Below are 24,652 nucleotides of genomic sequence, written 5' to 3' on the forward strand. Positions count from 1 at the left end.
ATGGCTGTTGCAGAACCCAGGAAGGCCACAGAGGGAGAGAGTTACAAGGAAAAGGGCTGGGATTCATAAGAATGAGGAATAATGGCTTTTTCTATGGTGCCAATGAGCAGAGGGGGGGAACTCTTCTTGCGCTGAAATGTTTAGCAATCATTTTCCAATGAGAATTGGCAGCTGCCTGCCAGGATGGGATGTTCTGTCAGCACAGGTGTCAAGAGAACGAGAGAGGTTTCTGAAGAAGGTAATTGGCAAATCAGATAGGGTTCAGGAAAGAGAAAGTCACTGGGGAGGGCGAGAGGAAGAGGGCAAGGTGCTATCCGGCAGATAGCTTTTAAAGTAATTTTTAACCAACATTATTTAAGAGGCTTTTAGAATGCAGAGCCCCCTTTCCCAGAGGCATCTGCCAACTGACAGTACGACAGGAAAAGAGGAAACTACTTCCGAAAAGGCTTTAAAAAAAGACTTTTAGAGGCTGTTAAAAAGACATACAATCACATTCCGCGTAAACCTGTTTAAGCAGCAGTTTGCTGCTCAAGCTGGGCTTCTTCCACTTAATATTTTGTTGTTTTCCAATACCCACCACCCCACCACCCACTTTCTGAAGCCCTTCACCCAGCAGCTAAGCAGCACCTCTGTTTTCCGGCTGAGATCCACACAGGATGGGGACACCAACATCTACTACTCCTCTATGTGGTCTGGAGATGTAGTTTTCATTTAGGCCTTTCATCCCTGCAGTAAACTATACAGTGCTTTACCTCTGAATGTCTGACACTCTATTGCTTGAGACACTTTCCAGTGGGTATATTGTGGCCTTCTTTCTTTGCTTTCATTGTTTGAGTTCTAATATTCTTTCTCATCATCCATTATCCAGCCAGTGAAGTAGCTTTTTCCTGTGCTTTCAGACTTCAGAAAAATGTGTTCAGAGTCCCCTACCAGTCTTTTTTGAGAATCTGGAGACAAAATCCTCAGTGAAGGAAACAAGGGTTATGTTCATCATTGTATCACTGTCATTAGCATATAGCAGGCAGGCCATCAATCCTTGCAGAAAATAGGAATGTATGAATGAATGATGACGATCAGCAAAACAGGAGATGGGAATGGCAAAAGGAGGTGTTTGGGGGGCACATAGTTGAGCTAGAAAAACAAGCTGGCAGCCTTGATTTTTAGAATTGTAACTCATTTTACCTGTGTTTTATATGCAAATATTTTGGAGGGGGAGTGTTTTTCCTGAGTGCAGACTTTGGGGGCAGTAAGGAGAGAAAGAATGAGGATTGATTACAAGAAAGCATTATCAAGTTGGCCACCATTCCATGAGATCATCCTAGAAACCCTATGAAGGTCTCAGGACCTTCTCTCCTGGGGAAGAAAGGGAGGAACACTTAGCCATAGGCTCCAATCCTGGATTTGTCAAAGATGCAACTCCTGGAACAAATCACCTGCACTTCTAGATTATTGAATAGGGTTTAGCATGGAACAGATTCCTTTAGTGTTTTAGTTTGTGGTGTCAACAGAGAAGCCCCAAGGCAGAAAGCAAGGTGTGCACTTGCAAAAAGTGGGTCAGAATGTGTGTAGAAACTGGTTGTCATGGCAGTGGCTGGAATGAGAGACAGGGGAAGTAAGGAGATCTGAAATGGTGCATGAGTGGGATTAGATGTAGTCCCCAAATACTAATATACCACATGAAGCCATCTCATAGGAAAAATGTAAAACCACTTAAATATATATTAATAATTTGAATACTAGCATAACTACTATGCTTCAGTTCAGTTCAGTCGCTCAGTCGTGTCTGACTCTTTGAGACCCCATGGACTGCAGCATACCAGGCCTCACTGTCCATCACAACTCCCGGAGTTTACTCAAACTCATGTCCAATGAGTCAGTGATGCCATCCAAACATCTCATCCTCTGTCTTCCCCTTCTCCTTCAGCCTTCAAGCTTTCCCAGCATCAGGGTCTTTTCAAATGAGTCAGTTAGTTCTTCACATCAGGTGGCCAAAGTATTGGAGTTTCAGCTTCAGCATCAGTCCTTCCAATGAATATTCAGGACTGATTTCCTTTAGGATGGACTGGTTGGATCTCTTTGCAGTCCAAGGGACTCTCAAGAGTCTTCTCCAACACCACACTTCAAAAGCATCAATTCTTCAGCGCTCAGCTTTCTTTATAGTCCAACTCTCACATCCATACATGACCACTGGAAAAACCATAGCTTTGACTAGACAGACCTTTGTTGGCAAAGTAATGTCTCTGCTTTTGAATATGTTGTCTAGGTTGGTCATAACTTTTCTTCCAAGGAGTAAGCATCTTTTAATTTCATGGCTGCAATCACCATCCGTAGTGAAATTGGAGCTCAAAAAAATGAAGTTTGTCACTGTTTCCATTGTCTCCCCATCTATTTCCCATGAAGTAGTGGGACCGGAGGCCATGATCTTAGTTTTCTGAATGTTGAATTTAAGCCAACTTTTTCACTCTCCACTTTCACATTCATCAAGAGGCTTTTTAGTTCCTCTTTACTTTCTGCCATCAGGGTTGTGTCATCTGCATATCTGAGGTTATTGATATTTCTCCCGGCAATCTTGATTCCAGCTGGTGCTTCATACAGCCCAGCGTTTCTCATGATGTACTCCGCATATGAGTTAAATAAGCAGGGTGACAATATACAGCCTTGACGTACTCCTTTCCCTATTTGGAACCAGTCTGTTGTTCCATGTCCAGTTCTAACTGATGCTTCCTGACCTGCATAAAGATTTCTCAAGAGGCAGGTCAGGTGGTCTGATCAACTGAGTGTATCATTAGTAAAACCATATTATGTGTTTGGGTGACCTAAGGTGCTTCAGTAGTGTCTGACTCTTTGCAACCCTGTGGACTGTAGCCCACCAGGCTCCTCTGTCCGTGGGACTCTCCAGGCAAGAATACTGGAGTGGGTTGCCATGCCCTTCTCCAGAGGATCTTCCTGACGCAGGATGGAACTGGTCTCTTTTGCATCTCCTGCATTGGCAGGCAAATTTTTTATCGTTAGTGCTACCCGGGAAAGTCCAAAACCATATTGTAGAGTTAGAGAAATAAGAGAATTAGACTCAGCTGGGTCTTTGTGTTTTAGTTTTGATGAATATATTGTTTTCAGGAGACACTGAAACTGGAAACCTGGGCAGTTTCCCAAATGGGCAGGGTCCTGCCAGTCTGACATTTTCTCCATTCACATTAGGGGAATGACTGTGCGATGAAAACAACCTGGGCTTGGTACAGAGCTACCTGGACTAGATTTCTCGGAAATCTAATGCCAGCTGCAAAAGTGCCCTAACTGAGGAATTTAGGGATGAACCGGAGCCTCAGAGCATAACATGTTAGTTAAAATTCTACAGTATGAGTGGTATATGTACACATTAGTCTTCCACACCCTACGGTAGGGCACCTCAAATATTTTGCTTGCACGTTAATCAAAATGATACTAAAAAAAATTTCTGCTCATTGTTAGTGGTTAAAAGTACCCCACACACTTTTATATTTAAAATGACTAACCAATAAAGTCCTACTGTATTAGACAGGAAACTCTGCTTAATGTTATGTGGCAGCCTGGATGGGAGGGAGTTAGCGGGAAGAACAGATAGATGCATATGTATGGCTGAATCCCTTCACTGTTCACCTGAAGCTATCACAACATTGTTCATCGGCTATACTCCAATATTAAGTACAAAGTTTAAATATATTTTACCAAAAGTTTGAGTTATTTAAAATAATGTAACTTCTGGCCAATTGTAAATATTAACACTAAAACAAACTATCAAATCACTCTAAATTTTTTCTTATAGAATTCTAATACAGTAGCAGTTCAATAGCCACAATGCCTCATCTAAAAATACATGAACGAGATCATTTTAACAGCCAGAAATTTTATACCAGTCCTTTGTCAGGAACTCAATTCCATTCAACTTCCCCCACATATTTTAATCTAAAAGTAAATTTTTTATGCTTGAATGTCTTATATTGATCACATGTACTTTGAAAAAGTTATGTATATGAACTGAAATTTGAAATAACATTTTTCCTATAAGTCTCTAAGTAATACTAATTTTATTCTGAATAGACTTTACTATTATTATGACACAAAGCAGTGTATGCTGCAAATTTTATAGTTATATAATTATATTTATAAATGTAACAGTACACTTTATATAAAAAAGGCTCATACACACAGATGCAGCCCTATGGGACTGCATAAGCCCCGGCTGTCTTCCAGGAGATCCAGAAGTGTTCTGTGGGTTGGACATCTGGGCTCCAGAGGAGGGTATAAGCCCCTGTCTGGGAGATACTGCCAGTAGTAAAAAGGCAGAGGTCAAGTGCAAAGATGATGGCATGCATTGGCCTTTGTTCCCTGACAGCAGGGCTTTGGGCCCCTAGTTCTGGGCCAAATCTGACATCTGCCCCTCAGCCCAAGTTCCAAGCCAAGCAAATGGGCCTCTTTCTTAGCAGGGGTTGAGCAGGGGGTGGGTGTCTCCCTGCAATGTCCACCCAGTACCCGTGGTGGTAGCCTGTCAAGAACTGTCTCCCTGGGCTACAGCCTGGGGCACCAATCTCACGTGTGAATGCAGAGGGGGCGGGGCCAGGGGCGAGGGGAAGGTGCGAAGGCGGGAAGAGGGAGAGAAGATGGCGCCAGGGCTGGGGCAGGGCAGAGACGGCTTCGTGGTGGCATCTGCCAGCCTCCCTCTTGCGGAGTCAGGGAGCACCCCAGCTGTCCCCAGTGTGTGTGTCAAGTCAGATGCCTGCCCCTCGGGCCGAAGCTAAGCCGCACATGAAGCAAGTGAGGACTCCCACAGCGGAGGTCCGTGTCTCTCATTGACACCGACACCTGCGCCCTGCCTGCAACAGGTGAGTCCTGCCGCTGGGAGCCCCGTGAGGGCTGTTTCTCTGACCCTTCAGCCCTGTGGGTCTGGTGGGCAGGAGGTTGGTTAGTTTTTAAAGACCTTTTGAGGGCTCTCAGATGCCGGTGTGAGAGTGGGGTTCAAACCCTTCGTTCCCCAGGGAGAACCTCTGGTTTTAGTTCCCTCCTGACTGGCGGGGGGGGGGGCTTAATTTTGGGGGGATGGTGTCCCCTCTGTCCTACCTGCTGAGTTGTGGGCTTTCTTTGGCGGGAGCTGCTCAGCCAGGTATTTTAGGTGTTTTCAGAGGAAGAAGGCAGTGACAACCCACTCCAGTACTCTTGTCTGGAAAATCCCATGGATGGAGGAGCCTGGTAGGCCGCAGTCCATGGGGTCGCTAAGAGTCAGACACGGCTGAGCGACTTTACTTTCACTTTCATGTATTGGAGAAGGAAATGGCAACCCACTCCAGTGTTCTTGCCTGGAGAATCCCAGGGACGGGGGAGCCTGGTGGGCTGCCCTCTATGGGGTCGCACAGAGTCGGACACGACTGAAGTGACTTAGCAGTCAGCAGCATAGTGGTGGGTTCCCTGTGTTCATGGGAGGAAGTGAGGACGTGACCCTCTGACGTCTCCACGTTGAACCAAAACCTCATTTCCCGCTGTCTTCGGTGTTTTTGGTGGTGGGGCTGGTGTGTGTGTACACGTGCGTGTGTGTGTACATGTCCATGTGTGCCTTCTCTTGCTAGCGCCATGTGTTTCCGATGCCATAGTTGTGGTCTCCTGTTTTTTTCCCCCACTCATTACCACATGGACAAGGGCAGCTGGCCGTCAGATTAGAATAAGATCCTCAGGACAACAGTGTGCTATAAGGGAATTTGTATCTACCATTTTTACTTCGTTTTGGCTGCGGTTAGTTCACACCTTTGCAAGCCCAAATGAGGAAACCGTCTCGGGTTGCAGATTTTCTGGGAACGGTGCTGAAGAGGTTTTGAGGAAATTCTGAATTTAAGCCTCGTTTGGCACATTCACTGTGTCAGCCAAAACACGTTTCAGGGAGTAGAATTATGGGCATGTTGCCCCCCCCCCCCCGCCCCTCCCCGTTTGCCATTACATTGGTAACATAAAAAATGCTGTGCATCATTCCAATTAGTGAAATTAAAAAACAACAACAAAAAAAGCTCCACCTTGCAGCAAGTTACAAATAACCAAGACCCTCAAATGGATTGAATACTTGGAAGACTTCTTGATAACAGTGAGGACAGCAACATTTTGGGAGTGCTTCCTACATGCTTATCTTAGTTACTCCTCAAACACTTTTCTGCAGTTGAAATTACCATTATCCTCATTTATAGGAGAAAAATGCACTAAGAGGAACATCCAACAGGTCATTTGCCCAACTGGAAAGTATTTGTACCTACACAGTCAACCTGGGACTCCCTTTGTCATGCAAAATAGGACAGTTTAAGAGCTCAGTGCCCTCTTTCCTCAAAACATCATACATAACTCATCTCCTAATTAAATTCAAAGCTTTTATGGTCATGGCTCCTTAATTCTACCCCTAACTTGCTTGGCAAAAAAGGACATTTTTGTCATAGTTAAAGATTTGCAGAGGTGAGTGAACTCACACGGTGGCAAAGTCAGTTCTAAGGGAACACAAGATGAAAAAATTGTAGGATTTAGACTTTAGATTTTATTACATTATGTTTCAGGAACATCCTGTTGTGTGGCATACATCACATCCACATAAATGCATTTGTTAAAAAAGCAACCTTAGAACCTCACTTTTGCCTTAAATTAGCCAGATAGCAGAGCAGCACTCTGTTGAGTTTTCATTTTATATTTTGCAATTATTTCTCAAACCGTTTTGACTTGGATTTAGATAAACATCTGCATTTCAGCTTAGTTGCCTTTCAAATAAAACCTAAGAGGAAAAAAAAAAAAACAACAACATTCTTAAAGATTTGGGATATTTTTAGCAAGGCAGAGAAAAGAAAATTGTTTTGTGAGGCTATTTTTAAACAATACTTTTTAAGATTTCTTAAAGCTCCAGTGGTTAGGACAGTGCTAAAGGCAAAAATATTGCTTAAGAAAACACTTCAGAAAAAGCTAGAAAAGTTAAAGCCCAGGCCAAGCCCCTAGAGAGCAAGGAGAGTGCTCACATGGCTTAATGTCCTTTGAATCTCTTAAGGTTATTTTCTAAATGAGACTATGAGAACAAAATGAAATTATACTTCCCTTCCAGCTAGTTAAGCCTCAACTCCCTAGATGAAAAAAATGTTTTCTTTTTGGACAGTGATGTATTTCTAGTCAGTATATTCCCAAAACAAATACACCAAAACCCACTTCATGCACAGAGTAAAATAAAATATAGGAACAGAGGTCATTAAAATGGTTTAGTATCACTCTAATTGCCATTTTGCTGATAACCCTCATTTGATGGAACAGGTGGGTTTTGGTCTTATTATCTACTACCTATAAAGCTATGGTTTATGAAACTGAATTCCTTTGAATCCCTCACCCACTTAACACTTAAGATTTTTTACTTAGAGTAATACTGATTCTCAGGCTAACTTGTAGCAGACAGGGTTTGTTAACTAGCCAATGTTCATTTCCCAACTTTTTTCTTCCTGATAGAATCCCAGTTTTGTCTAGATATATTTCCTCCCTCTGACCCCATGCATGGAATTAAAATCAAGGGAAGCTGATCCCAAGAATAGACCTTTAGTCTAAAAAGCCAATTAGCACATGCAGTTAATAATATACTAAGTGGTCATATGTCCTGTACTGGCTCAGCCAAACTGAAGGACACTACCCTTAATTCTTGATAGTGAGAGAGGTTTTTCTCTCTCTTTTGCTAGACAAGAATAAGGAAGGATGTAGCTCCAGTAGCCACTGGCAATCATCTTAAAGTTTGAGGGGAATCATTGAATGCTGCTGCTGCTGCTGCTACTGCTAAGTCACTTCAGTTGGGTCTGATTCTGTGTGACCCGATAGACGGCAGCCCACCAGGCTCTCCCATCCCTGGGATTCTCCAGGCAAGATCACTGGAGTGGGTTGCCATTTCCTTCTCCAATGCATGAAAGTGAAAAGTGAAAGTGAAGTCGCTCAGTCGTGTCCAACCTCAGCGACCCTATGGACTGCAGCCTTCCAGGCTCCTCTGTCCATGGGATTTTCCAGGCAAGAGTACTAGAGTAGGGTGCCATTACCTTCTCCGATCATTGAATGCAGTTGATGCTAAAGATGACAAGGAAGGATAAACAGAAAGATCCAGAGTGTTTGATCATGCTACTACTCATCTATGGATCACTTGGAACCTGCATTTCTGTGGAATGTCTCTTTTGCAAATATAACTTTATTTCTTTCTTTCCAGTTTGAAATAGGATTTTTTTCTCACTCATAGCCCAAAGCATCCTATTGCATAAGCTGAAAATACTTGGTAATAAAGAGTAAGAAGTAATCAGATCTTTAGGATGCTGAACATGAATTACTATAGCTTACTTTTCTGATCTCCTTTCCACTGTTAATAGGCTTTCTTATTGGCTTCTCCTTTACCCCCAATAGCTTAATCACTCCTGAAAATCCTTTAATTCTCTACTTATTATTCTAAAGTTGGGATGTGAAGTATGGGAGAGGCTGCCTCTTCAGAGTTTAGATTACTTTTGTTAAGGTGAGATGTTACTATTTGAAAGTGTTAGTTAACCAAAGGAAGTGTTAACCAGAGGAATAGGAATCACTTTCCTAACTTTTCTGAACCCATAGGTCTATTGTTTTCCCTTGGAAGTTACAATTTCCCATAGTGGTGAGATAGGAGACAAACTTTCCAGAATGTACCATGGTACCTATTCTACTCTAGGAAATCCACTTAGGTAAAACAAACTAACTTCTGTTGATTAGTAAATTTAAAATTCTCCATGTACTTTTGAGTTCAGGCTGATGGATATCACATTAAATGGAGGAAGTATAAAGAACATCATCCAAACCTCTCTCACTCTTCATTTTAAACTTTACAAAATAGTTGGCATGCTCAGAGAGAGCTGGGCTGAACTGCATATTTCATTGCCAAATAATATTCATGAAGATCCCATTTCACGTATTGACTGCCACTTAAGGAATGAAACAGGACTACATAATCAGTTGAATTTAATTCAATCTATTTTGTGTAGTTGTGTTCAAGGTTATAACAAGGTATGTAGACTCTGGTATTAGACTTCTGTGGAACCTCAAGAAACATGTCCAGGGTAGAAATTTAGGGGAAAATGATTTTGCTTATAAAACATGTACATAAGATTGTTTTGTAGATTCTATTTGATGTACTACTCTGGGTGGACAATAAACCAAAAGATAACCAAGGTTTATCATGCTAGTCTATTCCAAAGAGAAAACATTTATGCAGCTGCAATTTTCAACCTGAACACATTAATAAGACCTCTAAACAATTCTACACCTTGGTGAGAGTGACTGAAGAAACTTTTAGATAAGAAAACATCCCCAATAAAATATTCAGGTGTTGTATTGGAAGACCCATCAGTTATGTGGTCTGTAACCCTGAAAGTGAACGAGGAGAGTGAAAAAGTTGGCTTAAAGCTCAACATTCAGAAAACGAAGATCATGGCATCCAGTCCCATCACTTCATGGGAAATAGATGGGGAAACAGCGGAAACAGTGTCAGACTTTATTTTTGGGGGCTCCAAAATCACTGCAGATAGTGACTGCAGCTATGAAATTAAAAGACGCTTACTCCTTGGAAGGAAAGTTATGACCAACCTAGATAGCATATTGAAAAGCAGAGACATTACTTTGCCAAGAGAGGTCCGTCTAGTCAAGGGTATGGTTTTTCCAGTGGTCATGTATGGATGCAAGAGTTGGACTGTGAAGAAGGCTGAGCGAGGAAGAATTGATGCTTTTGAACTGTGGTGTTGGAGAAGACTCTTGAGAGTCCCTTGGACTGCAAGGAGATCCAACAAGTCCATTCTAAAGGAGAGCTCTGGGTGTTCTTTGGAAGGAATGATGCTAAAGCTGAAACTCCAGTACTTTGGCCACCTCATGCGAAGAGTTGACTCATTGGAAAAGACTCTGATGCTGGGAGGGATTGGGGGCAGGAGGAAAAGGGGATGACAGAGGATGAGATGGCTAGATGGCATCACTGACTCGATGGACATGAGTTTGAGTGAACTCCGGGAGATGGTGAAAGACAGGGAGGCCTGGTGTGCTGCGATTCATGGGGTTGCAAAGAGTCAGACACAACTGAGCGACTGAACTGAACTGAACTGAACCCTATGTTAGACATTTGGCTGAAGACACCAAGGTTGTCCTGGGGACAGCACCTTCTGTTGGGTATACTCCTTTGGTCTGGGGTGTCTAGAAGGCTGGCACTGACCTTTCTTTCTTCTTAAGTGTATTCTTACACTATGTTCAGAGGAAATTGGATTACAAGAAACAAAAACTAACCAACATGAATAATGTAAAAGCATATAAGTGTAGTCCAATTTTATAATGAATACTGTCGATTTCTTCTTTCTATAAACATCTAAGATGTTCTTGCCAGTTTCCAAAAACAGTGCTAGGCCTTGGTTAGACTTGTAAGTTTAAGACCCAGAGGCCTTGTTCTTTAGAGGCTCACAGTGTGATAGGTTAAGATCTGGCCTATCTTGTAGAGATGTTTGAAACAACAGGTTGACTTAGAGGCTAAGTAGAGGCTATTATAGGATCATGCAGTGAAAAATCTTAAGAGGAGGGTGGGACAGGTGAGTGGAAGTCAGGGAGAGTTTGCTGGACAAACAGATTCTTGACCATTTCCCTGAATATCCAGTGAGATTTGGTCAGTGAAGATGAGTGGGGACACTGGAGGTAAGCAACCTGGACAGCTGTTCTGGTGTACATGAGCTGAATATTAATATCGGTATTGAGCTTGGATGTCAATACATTAAAGTCTAGATTTAATAATGGCAGACCTTAGTCTGTTTCATGACTGAAAGGCTCAATTCTGACAGAATATCTATCTATTCATTGAATAAGTTTCTAAAATGGCAGTTTCTAACAGTCATATTTAATATAGGTATACCTCCTGGTATTTTTCTGACAAATTAAAGGTTTGTGGGAACGGTGCCTTGGGCAGGTCTATTAGTGCTGTTTTTCTATCAGCATTTGCTCACTCTGTGTCTCTTTGTCACATTTTGGTAATTCTCGCAATATTTCAAACCCTTTGCCAGCAAAAATATTACAACTTGTTGAAGGTTTGGGTGATGGTTAGTGTTTTTTAGCCTTAAAGTATTTTTAAAGTAAGATTTGTGCATTTTTAAAGATACAATACTGTTACACACTTAATGCAGTATATATTTTATGTGCACTAGTAAACCATAAAATTCATGTGGTTTGCTTTATTGCAGTGGTCTGGAACCAAACCTACAATATCTGAGGTAGGCCTATATTTAATGCATATTGTAACCAACTGGATGCCATGGTATTATCCATGGCACCAATACAATGCTTTGCACCTAAGTGTTGGTTAAATAGTTATTGAATTAAATTGAATCTCCATCACTTACATCGTAATTTCTTGTGATTTCTTGATGAAAAGTATTTCTATTTAATGTTGTCCCACAAACTCACCAGGGGAATTGTAGGGATCAGTGAAAGAAACAAATGAAAACATTCCATGTACAGCATGCTACATTGCTTCAGTCATGTCCGACTCTGTGTGACCCTATGGACTATAACCCATCTGGCTCCTCTGTCCATGGGATTCTCCCAGCAAGAATACTAGAGTGGGTTGCCATGCCCTCCTCCAGAGGATCTTCCCCATCCAGGGATTGGACCCACATCTCTTAGGTCTCCTGCACTGGCAGGCAGGTTCTTTACCACTCATGCCACCTGGGACGTCTAAAGTGCTTTGAGGCATGCTATTAAAAATAAAACTGTAATGAGCCTTTGGCAATGAAGAGGGATGTGGTGGTTCTTTCTCAGTTGGGGCAGGAGGTCAAATACCAAGTCTGAAAATGAATAGAGACCCTATAAATCGATCATAATGTAACCTGAAATGAAAGACTAATTTCCATGTTCATGTAAGATCTAAGTATGGGGAGAATACGAATAAAATGAACTGTGAATGTCCTATTCATTTTTATACAAAGCTGGCACTATTGGCCTGTTATTACTAAAGCATGCATTCCTTCACTTTGCTGACTTCCTTCACTGTGTTTTCAAGTTCTGGCTTCATGCTTAGGAAGTCAATTGCCACCCCAAGATTATAAATATATATTTATCTAAGTTCAGTAAAGTTACAGTTTTGTTTTATACTCTTATTCTTTAATTCTTATGGGATTTATTTTGTATAAAATATGAAGAAAGAATCTGTTTCCCCCAAAGTGCTATGTATGTTGCCTTATCATCCCAGTATCTCTCCAGCATTGGGCACAGGAGGGTCTCAGTAAATATTATAGAATGAATAAATTAATGACTGATGAGTCTAAACCTTCCAGAAACTTGCCAGGCTTCCCTTGGGACCAACAGTAAGTGATTGTAAGACTGACTTAAATTAAAGTGAAAAGCTAGGCCTCAAGCTAAATGGCTTTTGTGAGGCTGATATCTGCTGCTTTGGGCTATAATTAATTGATCTAACTTGTTGTGGGAATATACTGATAAATTCACCGAGACTTGAAAGGGAAATATGTTTCTCATTTTCTTTAAAATTATATTTTTTGATTCCTGAGAAATATGTATATGTTACATATATTTCATATATATAAATGCATGTATAAATATCCTTACAATTTTGACATTATTTTTGAATTTGAGATACAAACATTTGAATCTATTAATCTATCTACCATCTGTTTGGGTATATATACATACACATTAAGCACAAAAGGCACAAAAATTTAATATTTAAGAGTATGGGCTATCAAGACTGCCAGGATTTAATCTTAGCTCTGACATGTACTAGCTGTGTGACCTTGGGCAAGTTGCTTAACTACTCTTTCTCCCAGTTTTGTCTGTAAATTGGAAGATTAATAGTGTTTTCTTCAGAACACTGTTGTGAACATTAAATTCATGTAACCATTTAGAATAGTGCCTGAAATATTGTAAGTGCTGCCTAAGTGTTAGCTTTTATTATTATCCTACTCACTTCCAATAATCTTCTTGTCTTCTCGAAAGTAACAGATTCAAAACATCTTTAAAATATTTTTTAAAAGAACATTTAGGATTGATTGAAGGAGAGAAAAGAAAATCACTTAGCAAAAAAGCAATTGCTTTATTTAGCATAGAAAATATATAGTAACACACATGGATACTAAAACTGTAAAAGAAAAAAATTCAGAAAAGAACAATGTTTAAGTTTGAATTCTGAAAATAAAATACATAAATTGAAAGTGTAAACTCAGAGGTGCATCCTGTTTCCAAACACAAGAATTAAAAAATCAAAATGACAGACTTCTGTTAATCTGCTTAGGAAGGCATAAATTGTTAATCAGGCTCCAGGCAACATTGTTTAATACCAAGTTTAATAAAAATCTGCCTGGAGGAAGAAGAGGTCTGGTGGCCAATTTTGAAAGCTGGGCAGCTCTGTTTACATGCTTAGTCTCTCTAGCTCTGAGGACACCATTGATAGGGTTTCCTTTGAAATTGGCTTCTTTTAACAGAGTCAAAATTATTAAACACTATAGCATGGGATAGAAAACTTGAATTTTTTCATTGGTGTGAATACACTTGAAAAGGAAATAAATTGGAGGAGTATTTATTTAAGAGAATCTTTTGCAGTTTGTATGAGAAGAATTTCACAGTAAGCATTTATTGAGCCTTCACTATATGCTTACATTTGCTAGTGATGCCTTCATCTTAAAACTGTGATCTTGAGATGAAAGAAGTGATATTTTAAAATCATTTTCTCCTTTCTCTCCAGCCTGTATTTGTTCATTCCACAAGGCATCTTGTAATTGTATCATGTGGGCTTTCTCTGTGCAGGGACTCAAGAAAATTTCCAAAGTCTTGGCATTGTTTTTAGGAGAACTTGTCAATCAGGTGAAAACTAAATTGCAAAGTATTTGACAAGTGCAGTATCACCTGAGCAGTTGGAGCCCTGTAGCTACTTCTTTGGATTACTGAATTTAAAACGCAGCCCAAATTTCACTTGCTTTAAAGTCCTTCTTGATAACATCATGGATATCATTGCCTATTTCTTAATTACAAATCAGGGCAGGTTTGGCTCTTGTTTTCATGATTGGTTTTTCTAAACAGCTGTGATTTTCATATGGAGAAAAAAAAATAAGCCATTTAAAAATTTATTTTAATGTAGTGAGAAATTGGGAAGCAAACATATGCTCTATTAAAGTTCAGAATATCCACAGTGCAAAGCAAACTTCTTGTTCTTTGGTGCACAGTTAACCCAGCATAGGGTTCCACAATTTCTCCCCTCTCTGTCTGCTGTATAAAAATCTTTCATTACATCAGACTAAACTAAATCACTTGGGAGCATTTTACTCTTTTGTAGCTTTCAGCTTCATATTTTAAATAAAGTAACTGTCCTATTTAGCATTCTAGTTGGCGAGAAAGTCATTTCACATGATCACTCGACATCTAGTAGTGTCCTTCCCTCTGTTGGGTCATCTCTTAAACTTAATTTCATTGTCTTTTTAGAATACAAAGTAAACATACATTTAAACTCAAGGCAGGGGGAAGTTGAAAAATAAAACCATGGTGCTATTTGTAAAGATATCTTGGAATCTGGCATCTGAGAATAAAAAGCATACTGAAGAAGGGAAGTATCATGAGACAAAGTTTTAAAATACGAGACCTGTATTGGTGTGCCTGCACTTATTTCAAAGGCACTTTACCTGCAGGTAAATATACTTTCCTTGAATTCAAAAATTATTGCAGAGCTGGATCTGGAGGTTTGGAACCACCTCCTCTTGATGACAGTAAGTGACCCCTTCATTCTGTTGTCTTAATAAGGATCTGCCCCAAACATCTTTTTCTTACTAAAAAGGGATATGAGTCAGAAAGAGAGTAAAACTGTGGCACTGATACTTATTACAAGGCCTCCCTCACAGAATTTATTTCTTTATGAAACACTGACAAAATCTCAACTACATACTTTTATATAAGTAATTAACTGGCAAATAGTTAATTACTGGGAGATAGAGTAGCTCTACTTGATACAAATTAGGATCAGCAGTACTATACCAATCTTGGTGAATTTTATCATTTTTCATCATGATTACTCAGTCCAACCACACAGTTTTTATGAGTGTTAAATCACAACCTGTTGCTAAGAAGAGCTTAAAATATTTTAGTTGAGTGTGAAATTGAGCAGTTCCAAACATTTTATAAAATGGATGATAGTTGATTAATAAAATTCCCCTTTTTTAATCCTGCAAAGGAGGTTTAAGCTTTGTAGCTAAAAATGTGATAAGCCCATTTTCATGACTGAAATGTAGAAAGCAACTGCTTTTTGACCTAACAATGCATACCTTAAACTACAAATCAATCAACACCTTAGGAAATTTGTGTTTATCCACGGTTATATAAAGTTTATTTTTAGGAAAAAAAATACCCCTTTAATAATGGGTATGGTTAAATTGAGCTGGCTGGGTTTTTAGAAAAACTATATATAAAGTTAAAACTTCTTATTTTCCACCGAGTAATCCACTATGTAATCAAATAGGTGAATTCATTGCCAATGATACATTTTGGCCATGACCTTGGCAAAGTACAATTTTGGAGGACCTATTAATATAGTCAAAGATTATATTGTTATTTGAAATGTTATTATTAATCTCTATGAAGTTTAAATAAGGGATCCAAAAATACCTTTTGATAGAATGACTTTTATCTTTTGGGCTGTCTATTTGGCTTATCATTCCAAAAGTAATTCCCCTTTACTTTCTATTCATCCAAACAAAGAAGAAAACTAAGTCAGTCATTTTTCAATATTATGTTATTCATTATCTAACTCAGTGGTCCTTGGACTTTTGGATTTCATGGAACATTAACAGTTATTTTTTTAAATAGGGGAGGGTTGACATTGGGTTGCTTGCAGATTTTAATTTTGTCAAGGGTAAAAACAACATAATTTATCCATACACTTTCATGCAAAAATTGACATTTTAACTCCAAAGAAGTGGGAAGGTCACTATCTCAGTCCTTAAATTGAATAAATGGAAAGTTATAAAAAACACAATAAATAGGTTGTCATCATGTTTCATATCTGATCACTGACCAATAAACTTTTTTTTTTTTGCAAAAATGCACACATGACTGATTAGCCTGCCAAATTACTGATACTCAAGACTACCATCAAATCATTAAAAATAAAATAAAAACCTACATTTTATCAGTCTCCCAAGTAATCGTCAAAATTTTGAAGGAAAATTTTAATTCTTCTTTGCAATAGGAGCTTTACAAAAGTGTACAAACACATAAAATTCCTAAAGTTATAAATCCTTATTTTCTCCATAAGTTTCCATGCCTGTTCCTTTACGCATATTTATAAATAATGATATTATAGATTTAAATTTCTCTTTTAATTTGTAATGGCAGAATTGAGTGGAGATGATAAAAAGTTATACTATTCCACAGCTAAAGCTCAGGTTACCGAAGAGAGAGATAATGAACAAGATGAATTCAGTTGGTCCATGGACAAGTCACTTCGTCTCTCTGGTCATCAGGTATCTCAAATGTAAACGATGGGCACTGGGTTTTAGTCACTCACTCGTGTCCGACTCTTTGTGACCCCATGGACTGTAGCCCACCAGGCTCCTCTGTCCATGGGATTCTCCAGACAATACTGGAGTGGGTTGCCACTTCCTTTTCCAGGGGATCTTCCCAACCCAGGAATTTAACCTGGCTCTTCCACATTGCAGGCAGACTCTTTACCAGTGAAGCCCTTGACATTGGGTAAAGTAATGTCTAAACTCCTTTCTGTGTCTCACATTCTCTGATAATTGTCAAACTGTCAATAAAGGCTGGGTTAACTACCTGACTTTTTGAATGGTGTTAATAGAAAGAATAGAGTTTAATGGAAATGGCTTATCACCATCAACCATTTATAATATTACTGTATTGTTAAGAGGATGTCTTTCTTCCTTTCTCCTTCCTGCTTTCCTCCATCCCCACCCTCTACCCCTTTTCTTATAAAATTTTACTTGGTAAAGAAATCATTCAGAACAAATACTGAACTGTGATGGGAATGAAATAACAAAACTGTGGTCATAAAAGAAGAAAATTATTTTTACCCATCAAATAAGAAAGGAAATAATTACTTTTAGTCATCAAATAAAGAAGGAAATGGACACAATCTTATTCAGCTCTACCTACAGTCCCCAAAGCTATGCATGCAGTGAGTTTGTCAGTGCACTAAGAAAGGACTGAGGCCCTTGGGGTGCCGTGAGGTTGTGATGCCCCCCGTCATGGAAATAAATAGCTGTTATTTTTAGCTACCTTCCTGAAATACCGCCCCCCCCCCCAACTTAAGGCTCTCTCTGAACATAAGAGAAGACAATTTATTCTCTTATAAGAAGTATCATTATTATGCTCAGAAAAATGCCCCAAACAATTCTTTTTACTACAACTATAAACACTAATGCATACTTTCAAGTGGTTTTTAAGAAATGAATAAGCTACAGACATTTTCCTCAGCCTGAAAACCTGCATTGCTCTGGTCAAAATAATCAAATCATTCCCATGCCCTCTGCTGCTCTGTATTTCTCAGAGATTCACACTTTTACTTCTAAGATACCACAAGTGTTTGTTAACAGTACATTCATTAAACGCTTGGCTCAAACAGAAATTTCCTAGAAATTCAAACCAAAAAGGGGCTAAATAAAACAGGATACCTCATATAGAATCCAAATGAATGACTTATATTTGGTCTTCATCACTTTTGTATACTTTAGGTTATCAGAAGGACACATAGTATGTCTATTTACTTTGAAGAATAATAAAGATAATAGAAAAGAGTCAATATTCTTCAAAGCATTAAGAAAACCTTCCTTTGATTCTGCTGCGATTTCAGACCACTTTTTAAAAACGTACTCCTCTGCTTATTTTATGATCCATGCAGAATCATTTCCTTTAGATGGTGATTTTTTTAAAGGATAACTTTCAAATTTACATTCCATGTTAGAGACACATAGTGATTATAAACATGTTAATGATGTAATCATGTTTATAAAATTGTATCTAATAATAGTATTTATAAAGTAGAAAGTGTACCCTGTATAAAAATGGTGACTTTAATTCTATTTCTATTCTTACGTTTTCCTCTTATGTAAAAATTCACCTCCCATCTCTTTTCATTGTAGTCACTTGGGACACTGCCTCAACTTAATTTTTTCTTGCTGTTTTCCATTCCTATAACTTATTAGGTCTCCTGAACATCTTTTGGGCAGATCTACCAGATTAGGGAATTACAGAAAGAGAAAAAACACAATGCTCTTTCAAGTGGTGAAATATGAAGATAAATTATACCCTGTGTTGGCTAGCTTTGTATTTCTCAACTTCTTCCTGAGTTGTTCTCTTTCACAAGATAGCACTAAGTATGGTGGGAAAAGCTTTGGACCCATGCTGCCCATTTATACTGCACATCAAATTTAATAGTAACATTCTGGCTTTAATTAAACTTTTCCTCTTATAAATCTCAGCCAAGGTGATCTGATTTATAGAGGAAATGAGCACCCAACAGTGTTAGTGTAATGATATTAAATAGATGAAACAAAGTAAAATAATCTCTAATAATCTGTGGGGATGGGGGACACAGAACCTTCTGCATATGTGTCCACTCTGCATTTATGCATCTGTGCTCACAGCATTCATTCTTCAGTTAGTTTTCATTGTTGGAAGAGCTAAACATTTCCTGGATAGTTCAGTCTTGACCAGCTAGAATACTGGCTGTATCTTGACCCCTCTGACCCAATCACTTTGGCTTAAAAGAACCTTACTCCATTTACATCTGTATGTAGTAAATCAAGGTGTACCACCTTTTTCAAGGGTTATGTATACTTTTCTTGCCTTATCTCCCTACTTGTGAGTGATGGGGTTACAAAGACTGTACACTTTCGGCTGTAAACCTTAATTAGAGAAAACCTGAATTTTCTCATCTGATTACTTTGAAAAAGTGAGCGTTTCTTAGGAATAGGAACTTTAAAAATGTAGGCCAGTTTAATCTTCATAAGAGGAAAACTCAAAACAAAAATATTGTTTAGATCTAGGAGAGTGCCTTAAACTCTCATCTGTGTTCAAAATAAAACAAAAATCCTAATGGAGAGAAAAAATGAAAAGAAAAAAAAAAGAACGAAGAAAAAAAATCAACCCAATCTGTGCATTTCTTTATTTCTTCTCTAATATCATTGGAACAGTGTCACAACTGGATGCTCTGCGTGTGTGAATTTTGATTTTCTTCTTTCAGCAATTTCCCCTATTAACATGATGTGCTTGAGTCTTTGTATTTAGAATCATTAATCAGGAAAAAATTTAAACCAGAGAAGGTTTGATTATCTACATTTTCACCTTTTTGTGAAACAAATAAGGTAAGCTCAGTAGACACTAGCTAGGCTGAAACACTATTAAAAAATGCAATTCAGACTGAGTCACTGCTTGTTATTTTTATAAGCGAGACCCTAATTCTGATCGACCCCAAAGAATGGGCTGCTGTGACTAAACTAGCAGCAAAAGCAACTGGCTTCTGCTGGATGTTATCTCATTTGGAACACATTTCAAACTTTAGAACAGATTTTTAAATTGAAAGTTGAAACCTGCAGACCGTCAGCAGAAGAGGCTGATTCACCCCTATAGAACTTATCTTACTATGTAAGTTCCAGGCAGAGTTTTTTTTTAAGGACTAGGTTACCTAAAATATGTTGTGATACATCAAAGAGAGAGAGAAAGAGAGAGAGAGAGAGAGAGAGAAAAGACAAACACCTCCTAGAATAAGAGTGATATGCATGTAAACATCTTTTGGATTTTAAGTGTATGCTTATTTGAATGGGGGCTTCTTTAAATTAGAAACCTCTAGTTCAGTATAACTTGTCAATGTTCATGGATCTCTGAAAGATTAGTTAATTTTTTTCTGCCTCATTTTTTCTACTTTTTTTCAATTGCTTCGTATATTTGCCTGAACCCCTATGGTAGGGCTTCTTCATGTGGAATTTTTTGAGTCATAACTATAATGCCATTATTACTATTGGGTAAATTTGAGTGAAGGAAGTACAATCTTGGCAAGATGAGAAATAAGGAAAATTTTATATTAGTAGTGGTGAATTCTTTATTAGTTGGCCATTGCTTTCATTTGGAATCATAGAGAAGTTATCAAAGGTCTAGATACCCAGAAACTGTGCAAATACTCTTGGGTTCCTGAAATTAGAGGAACTACACAAATGACAGTAATGGTCTTGACCTGGAATAAATGTCATGAAAGGAGTTGGGAATACGGTCTTGTCTGTGAAGGGAAAGCTGTTATATGCTTATTATCTTAGATAACAAAATCCATGATGCAGCTGAGCTGCAGGGAGAAGTGCATGGCGTGACCCACTAGAGGTCCTTTCCAACTAGAAAAAGTTTCCATAGTTCAAAGGATTCAGCCTCAGAAAGCTGGCATTCCGGACTGCAAAGCGAGTAAAGGCCAGAAGGGGGGACTGCACATTTTACTTCCCTAGGGAGAAACGTGGTTTCATTCAGATTATTTGTCATATTTATCTCTCTTTTTTTATCCTTATGTGGTACAATCACTAAGTTAGCTCTGGTTAGATATTCAGAACCTGTTGTTCCAAGTTATTGATACATTTGGAAAAAGGAAGTATCATTTGATGTCCTGGAGCTACAGTTATGCTTTCTATTGATATTAGCGGTTTTCAAGTATCTCAGAACAATATTTTCAAGAGAGATTTTTGCTTTAAAATGAAGAGTGCCTCAGTAAGTTTTTACTTGCAAAGCTGATGGAAGTGGTGGGTGGAAGAGGTAATATACACATTTTCTGATAGTAGGCAACTTAGTAGAAAATGAGTGTTTCTATATATTATCTTTGCAGAGTTAGCATTAAGAAATAGAATTGCAATAAATTGATGTAAAAGCCAGATAGTAAAGGGACTAAAAGTCCCTGCAGAGACACCAGTCTGTCACTTACAAAGGTAGCAAAAGATAATTGCAGACAAGTACAGTAGAACTAAACCATTGCTGTTTTCCTTTAGAGATACACTGCTGCTTCTCATGTTTTTCTGAAAAAATTGGTTACTTCCTCTGCTTCTGAAGTATGCCATGAACCATCAAAACAGGTAGAAAAAGATCTGCCTTTTATTTCTCCCCAATACCTTTTTAATTAGAACACACCATAGAGCAAAACGGGCGAGATACAATCCTGCGTGATTGCATTTTCCAGTAAATTGTTGGATTTCTTTTAAGTTTCTGAGCTCTGCATTGAAAATCTGGCCTCTGGCATAAACTTTGCCCTCCTCCTATGACATAATGAAGACATCTGCTTGATCATATCCTCTTTCTTCACACAACTTGTTTTCTGGCTCTAAAAAAATAGCCAGCACAAAGCTGTGCAAGTACTGAAACACAAAGGGTGATGCTGAAGCCAAACTGGAAGAGGTTTTTTTCTCCTAAAGTAGAATACTAAAGCCTTTCCTTTTCAGGTACAGGCATCAGCAAGAAAAGAAAGGAAATAAGTAATCCCTGCTCACCGTTTGTATAAGCTGATTTGTTCTTCATTCTTAGAAGAGTTGTGCATTAACAAGGTATATCCCTGTGTTCCTTTTCCCATGCAGGGAGGATTTTGCACCCCCTGGATTATAACCACTCAGAGAACCGATATTTCGCATGTGCGCCCCTCCAGAGCAGCCAGACATGTACACATCACCCACTCCAGCAGCAACATTTTTTTTTTTTTTTTTTGCAGGAAAAATCCTCTTCTTTCCTACATTATTTGCTTCAGTAAGTGAAAATGAAAATTGGCTGAGATATGGGGTGATACACCTCCATAGAGTGAATATCATAATTAAAATGTCTTTACAAAAAAAAAAAAAAAACCAAAAAAAAACAAAAACGAGAGAGGGGAGAGAAATGTATGGCTATTCCAGATGATTAAACTTCTTGGTACTTGGATGTTCTCTGTAGTTAACTCAGGTGAACAGCCCCTTGCACTAACAAGGACCTGCATATAACTCCCCATAAAATATGGATTTTATTGCAGCAGTGACACCACTTGAGCACCACGCTGACCTCTCCAGCAGCTCCCATCTCCGAGATCTCCGATAACTCTTGGCATAAGAATAACTACAGAAGTAATCTCAGCTCTGCAACACACAACATAGCAAGATTCCCTGTTACTCAATTCCGGAATATCGCACCGGGGGCGTCACTTTTCCTGCATCGGACACCGGAAAACCAGGCGCACTTGGTTTGCTCTCCAACCAGTCCGGGGGAGGCGTTTTCCCCCAGATTTGTGCCTGGCCAGCCTTGGAAGAGCACAAGCGAGCTCCGTCTTCCACATGACTTTCCCCTGGACAGTGTGCTCCATTTTCGGAGTCCAGTGTTGGACTTTCCTTGCAACCTAAGCATTTCTGCCCTATGTGAGCCGGCAGGCGTTGCCCCCGGCGTGCAAGCTAAGTTTTTTTTTTTTTTTTAATAAGCATCTTCTCTGAGACAAATCATCTCTTTAGCCTAAGTTTTCCTTATTGGGAGCATTCAGGAGTTTTCAAGCTACCCAATTTTCTGCTTTGGCTCCCAAACCAAGAAACGTAACCCAGCCAAAGCGGTCCCTGCACAGACCCTGTGATGTGGGCAGGTGGAAATAAATCAAGCCCCAAACCGCTCCGCGGGTCCTGCACGCACCAGCGCCCTTGGTAATTGACCAGCCAACTTTGCAAATGCCGGAGATCCCTTGGCAGCCTCTGCCGGCGGAGAGAAAGGCAACGGGTTCTTCCCGGCGGCCCCGTCGCATATGCCCCCACCAAGCCCCTCCGCGGTCTTACCAGAAGGCGGAGGAGCGGCGCTGAAGCTCCCCGGGAACCGGCGCCCGTTCTGGGCAGCGGCAGCAGCGCCGCCCGCGCAACCGGACCCGAGCGCCCGCCCCGACCCGGCTCGCAGGCTGAACATCCCTCCCAACTCCAGCGTGCGGCACCCACCGGGCGAGGAGGGCTCGCTCTCTCTGATTGGCTTCCATCAGCGCTACAGAATTAAAACAAGAAAAGGCATGCACCATCGCCAACTGAGACCGAACCCACCTCCGCTCGCCTTCCTGCTCCCAGGGAGACCCTGCGACCCGCCCAGGCTGCTCCTGCCTCGGTCGCCGCCGCCGCCACCGCCGCGGTTGCCCGCTCAGCCGTTCTCGCTGCCGCGGCTGAAACTGCAGCTCGGGATGGGAAGGTTACGGGCTCGGGAGAGCTGGCTCTTGTGGGCACACACTGATTTGCAAGTGAATGAAGTGGGAGGGAGCAAAGAGAGGAGGACTTTGTTAGAGAGGCCCAGTGCCTGCCCCCGCCCGCCCCCTCCCCTTGACAGAATGACTCCCTGTGTTTGAAGTCCTGAGCAATTCGCTGCCTGTAACACTCCCTCCGCTCCAGGCTTTCCTTTCTCTTCCTTTCTTATTTTTTTGGGGGGTGGGGGGGTTAAGACATACTCAGAACTTGCGTGACTTCGTCTGTACCCTCCTTTATACTATCAAAATGCATCTTGTGCGATCATCTGTAACGGTTGGATATTCTTTTTTTTTTTTTTTTTTACCGACCAAGCAATTACAATTCCCAGGGACATGGTACCTCGTTGCGCTATCAGTTGGCCAGCTTCGTGTTATAGAACGCATAACATGCACACACATAAAACAAACCCAGTCTCCTGAGATAACAGTACTGACGGCTTTTCTTCACAACATAAACAGGCGTTCTCCAGACGCAAGCAGACATAGATTCAGACGCGTCTTTCCTTTTCTTCTGGGAAGACAGGTTTCACATAGTCCTATGATCTCTGTCACTCTTTTGGAATGAGTAACCCCAAGATGCTGTAAAATGAAGCCATGCTTCCTTGGGCTTGCAGAAACTGTCGAACCCAAACCCTTCAGGCTTACCACTGACTTATGGTTGATTCCATCTTTCTAAATGAGTTAATACAAGGACACAAAAGACTTGCAGAAGAGTGTGTAATGATATTCAGGTCTGCCTCCCATTTGTGATCTTTCATGAAAGTTCCTGAAGTAGGGTAACCTCCAAATTGAACTCTTAGGTACACATAGCAGTTTGCATAGCTATACTTATAGTAACCAAAAAGTAATTTTTTAAAGTAATTTTTAATATTAGGGAACTGAGCTACAAAATCTTAAGCATGTTGAAATATTAAGTGAGAGTAATGGTTTTCTACATAAAAGATACAGACATGATGGAGCCAGGCACTGTTGGATTAGGAAAATTAAATCTAATTACCACAGTGATCGCACCCGGGGTCAGTAGCATCCCAAACCATCTGTTTGTGTATGCTTTAAGTTGCGGGGAGATTTCCACAGCATGGTGTGCTAAAAAGATCCAGGCTACTCTGGCCTCTGAGTGGTTAAACTGGTTGGAGGTTGGTCTCCTTCCCAACTCAGCTCTTACTAGAAAATCTTTTGTTTCTCCAATAGAAGTTCAGGCATTTAAATAAAGCCAAAATCAAAGTATTTCCTCTAGGCAGTCAGTGCTTCAAAGTGTGCATGGAATGGTTTTAGCACAGATGTTCCACACATGGAAGATGGAAAGACTTTGAATTTCTTTCTTGAAAAGATCTTCCTTTAATGGAGAATTGCCACCAACTTAACAAAAAGGAGGCTGAACATTTTCTCTTC

General features: G+C 39.9%; 1 protein-coding gene across 3 annotated transcripts in view; it reads right to left on the bottom strand.

The window, feature by feature from the left end:
• The window catches only part of CDH6 (cadherin 6), a 150,455-nt gene extending 127,305 nt beyond the window's left edge, over positions 1-23,150 (bottom strand). Inside the window, exon 1 of one of the 3 annotated variants that reach the window (XM_010816814.4) lies at positions 22,815-22,896. The gene's annotated coding sequence lies outside the window, so the exon portion shown is untranslated. Of the gene's footprint in view, positions 1-22,814; positions 22,897-23,066 lie in introns of those variants that run through there. The other 2 variants (NM_001034640.2, XM_059878763.1) reach the window with 2 other exon arrangements.
• Between the last annotated feature and the right edge of the window lie 1,502 nt (positions 23,151-24,652).

This window comes from Bos taurus, chromosome 20 (genome assembly GCF_002263795.3).
Source record: "Bos taurus isolate L1 Dominette 01449 registration number 42190680 breed Hereford chromosome 20, ARS-UCD2.0, whole genome shotgun sequence".
NCBI lineage: Eukaryota > Metazoa > Chordata > Mammalia > Artiodactyla > Bovidae > Bos > Bos taurus.